The sequence below is a fragment of the Nicotiana attenuata genome, unplaced genomic scaffold (genome assembly GCF_001879085.1).
Source record: "Nicotiana attenuata strain UT unplaced genomic scaffold, NIATTr2, whole genome shotgun sequence".
Taxonomy (NCBI): domain Eukaryota; kingdom Viridiplantae; phylum Streptophyta; class Magnoliopsida; order Solanales; family Solanaceae; genus Nicotiana; species Nicotiana attenuata.
The window spans coordinates 26,880-31,614 of record NW_017673459.1 but is presented as its reverse complement, the minus strand read 5'-3'; the positions used below and the strand labels follow the sequence as shown (position 1 = coordinate 31,614).

At 34.5% G+C, this 4,735-nt stretch overlaps 1 pseudogene; it reads right to left on the bottom strand.

Moving 5' to 3' along the window:
- Positions 1 to 1,129: 1,129 nt before the first annotated feature.
- LOC109216430 lies at positions 1,130 to 4,434 on the bottom strand (annotated as a pseudogene).
- Positions 4,435 to 4,735: the final 301 nt, after the last annotated feature.

The window sequence follows — 4,735 nt, the reverse complement described above, 5'->3', positions numbered from 1 at the left end:
CTCCCATTTAAAAATGTTTGTTCTTATTATTTCCCCGTTGTAGATATATATAACTGTGCAGGTTTATGTGGTAGTCCTGTCTAGCCTTGTCACTACTTCGCCGAGGTTAGGCTAGACACTTACCAGCACATGGGGTCGGTTGTGCTGATACTACACTCTGTGCTCTTTTGCACAGATCCAGGTCCCGGACAGCAGCAGTAGCTCGGGAGCCAGCCTTCAGTCCATCGAGACTCCGAGGTAGCCTTGCACGCGTCCGCAGGCCCGACGTCTCCTCTATCTTATATTTCATTCTGTTATCTCATGTTTTCGAGACAAACAGTATTATATTTCTTTCAAACCATTGTATTTAGTACTCTTAGTTGTCCGTGGATGATGTGACACCAGGTTCTGGTTAGAGGCATGTGTTGTTCTTCAGGATAGTTTGGTTTTATATTTTATTTAAGTCTTCCGCTTTAATTTCATATTCCGCTGTCATTTAAATATTTAACGCTTGTTGTTATGATAGATAAAAGGATTTAAAATGAAATAGGTAGGAGTTTATGTTTTGTGGCTTGCCTAGCTTCCACGAGTAGGCGCCATTACGACCCCCGAGGGTGGGGAAATCCGGGCCGTGACAGCCACCATATGTGGAAACTGATATTTCATACACCTATGAATTGGGAGAACCAGACAAAGGCACAACTTTTGCTCGTAAATTCAGTAACATTTGCTCAACAGATTTATTGTATGTTTTTTAGAAATATTTTGTATGTCTATAAATAGTTGAGTGTGTGGCCCATTTAGTAATGTATATTAAGTTAAGTTCGTTATTGGAACATATAAACTTCAAATTCTAGATCCGTCTTTGACACCAGACAAATGCAATTGTTGCGGTAGATTATCTTTTGTTAATTAAGTGCCACATTGAACACATAGCCGCTCTGGTGCACACGTACTTATTTAGTTGTGCCTACATGCATACTATTATGCGGCGCCTTCCTGAGATGTCTTGGAAGGGCGACGTATGGCTAAGCAACCATTGTCCGTGAAGTTACTATATATCCGCCAACTGGGGTCCCTCCGTACGCTAGACAAGACTATTAGCGCCGTAGGAAAAAACTAATGTCAAGAGCAATTGAGAGAAGGAGAATGAGAATGAAAAAAAGGCTTACTGCATTAATAAAAGATATAGTAGAAAGGCAATACGGTGTCGAGGAGGACAGACGCCAATACAGAGAATTATTTGCTTGCTTGAAAGTTTGACTACTTGATCCCCTAGTAGTGCTTAAAAATAACCAAAGTTACAGGACTTTACATAAATAAGTTAGAAAATCATAATGGAAATACAGGAAGTAAAACTACTATATATTTACAACAAAAGGAACCTAGATTCCTACAAGATAAAAGCAGGTCCATTGGTGGCACTTGGAGGGGCTGCAACCTTGTCTTTAGTATCTGGGTCTGCGTGTGTGGCGCTGGCCGTAGAGCATGGATCGACTCCGCTGCCAATGAAAGCGCGCTGGGGCGCGACCCGCCGAGGGATCTGTTCGTAGGCTGGGCGCTGGCGAGGGCTAGTGATTGGGAGACATAGGCAATCATCAATCAGGTTCTTGTAGTGTCACGACCGGAATCCCAACCTCGTGCTCATGATGGCACCTAACATCCACTTTCTAGGCAAGCCGTAGCGGAATAATTAATTAACCAATTTTAACAGTTAAAAGTAAAATAATAATATTCAACGAGAAATAAATGTCAAATCGAACACAGTGCTAGTATAAACCACGTAATAATATCTACTCCCAAAAATTCGGAGTCACGAGTACACGAGCAACTAGAAGTCTACAGACATAGTCCGAAATAAATATAACTGTTTGTAAGAGATAAACAGTGAAAGCAGGAAATGGAATGGGACTTCAAGGTCTACGAACGTCAGCAGATCTATCTCGAGTCTCTGTATAAAAGTGATCCAAGCTGAAAATTAGACAAATTATAATTACTAGGCTCTAAACTATAGTGGTTTATGAAAATTCCTCTATCTTTTACCCAACAAAGCCCAAGACAAAATGAAAATTATTGTGACCACACTTTTTGAACTAGTATAACAAAGTTATCATTATACATTATTTTTCTCTGCAGAGCAGAGTTATTATCATAAATAAAAATCACAACTATTCTCTTCTACCATAAGATGGGAGAATCCTTGTCCACTCTCACTTTTTATTTAAATTAAAAATTCAAACTAGCACTCATAAATGAAGAATGCAAGAAGAAAAGGCAAGAACAAGAGGTATCTTCTCCCACCCGAAAATGGTGGTATTTAGTTCATATATAACAAGGATGAGAAAGACCGAAGTTGAGTCCCCAGAGCTCAAATCTTCCATTAATGAAATCATAGTAACCTCCTTTCAACGCCAAATTCTTATTCACCAAAGTATCGCTCACAAATGGGTATGTCAGCAAATTGGAGTGATACATTCACAGCTTCCTGCAGTTTATTCATTTGCATTATTATCTAATAAATTACTAGTTGATTTTTAGAAACGAAAGTAAAAAAGACAATTAGTGTGAGAACACTATTTTACCTTCTCACAGCATTTAACTTGCTCTTCAAAAGTTTTATCCTCATGTTCAGCTAGCACTTTTGCTTGGCAGGTAATCCAATTTTCACCCAATCCTCAATAAAATTACTAAATCATCACACACATATATATTTCATCAATTAGTAACATAACATAATTAATTGTTCAGTTAAATGTTGTTTTCTTTCTGTTAATTTGTATACATTCAATTTACTTAACGATACATACGTTGATTCAGAACCATCTTCCTGGAGTTCCATGAGAGCCTTAATACCTCTACAGGCACTGTGGCCAATGACTAAAATATTTTCTACGTTAAGATGGAGAATGGCGTATTCTATTATAGCTCCTACTCCCGAGTATTTTGTCTGTTGCAATCCAATTCCAACACAAAAGTCGAGTAAATTAACCAAATGAATATAGAATAGAAAGAATGAGCTAATGCATAAAATTTAAGCTGATAAATGACCTTGTCATAAGGAGGGACCATGTTGGCGATGTTTCGAGCCATAAAAGCCTCACCGGGCTGAAAATTCAGCACATGGGATGGACTCACTCGTGAATCAGAGCAAGCAAATACCAAAAACTGTTACATGGTTGGATACTTGATGTTTCAGCTATAGAAAATAAATTACAAAGTACAAAAAAAAGTAATATAGATCTTATACCTTGGGTTCCTGTCCTTTCTTGAGTTTATCAAACAGTTCTGGATTTTTGCTGATACATGAAAGAAATTAGTTTATTAGGAACTGTCATTTCAAGGAATTATTTTGTTTAATTATCATTGTATGAATATTAATGACACGCTTTTAACATGTTAGGGAAAAGAAAAAGAAGGGAACATATGGGCTTTACTCATATATCTCTGTTTTGAAATTACATAAGCCAGTCTTGATCTTTTGAACAGGGTCGAAGGAATTGCAGCCTGTCGTTTGTAACTCAGCTGTGATTTTATTAATTCTTTCTGCTACAACTGGTTCCAGTTCTTCCTTCTCACTTCAATTGCATGATTTCCAAATCCGACACCCATAATTAATACTCTTGGTTTATTACACTGCTACTTAAGTAAGAAATGTAGATTCTTAAGCAAGTGCTATTATGTACCACACTGCATCTATTACTTCTTTAGTAATTATTACTCTATAATAAATTTAAAATTTATATAAACATATATGTTACAATATAGTTCGACTATATATATATATATATATATATATATATATATATATTCTTTACTAAGTAATAATCTATACTAAATAAATAAAAAACTACTAATAACTTACTATAGTAAAACGTAGTTAAGCTAGCTAGTATATTACGTAANATAATAAATTTAAAATTTATATAAACATATATGTTACAATATAGTTCGACTATATATATATATATATATATATATATATATATATATTATCTTTTCTAATAATAATCATTCAAATATAAAAAAAAAATTCAATAACTTTTATGAAAAACTGTTTAAGCAGCTAGATATTTCGAAATATTTTTTTGAAGAAGTTTTAAAAAACAACTTTGAACAAAATTAAAGGAACAACTTTGGTTCATTTTCTAAATATTTAAAAACGAAAGTATCTTATGATTCCTTTTCAAAGCATATTTCAGTTAATGTTATAGATACGATGGTCCAAATTACCTGAGGAGGTTCTGGAGTGAAACAATGGTCTTCTCGTAATTTTCCTTTGCCATGTCTTCTCTCTCTGCAATTCCCCATTTTTATCAGAATTTAGCAAACATACTTCTCTCTCTCTCTACTTCTACTGTATATGATGAATCAAAAGGTAGAGATTGACATTAAAAAACGGTTGGTGAGTGGCTTATCTGAAATATGTCCAGAAATAAAATTATATGTCGGTATAGATTTCAGAAATAGCAATAGAGGAACTATGATATTCCCAGTGTTTTAAAAGGCGTAGCGTAAGGTGAGGTATTTTATATATGCCTCAACGAGGCGTTAGCCCCATAAATATTTAATTTTTAATATTTCATAAAATAATATAATTATCGTAAATATTTTTAAATAGGTAAAATTGCATAAAAATTAAAAAAAACTATAATAAGTGAAAAATATATACAGATGTACTTCATCCCCACAATAAACTAGTCAAAATAATCTATCATATGTTGCTTACAAGCACAAGTAACTTGAATTGAAAAGAATA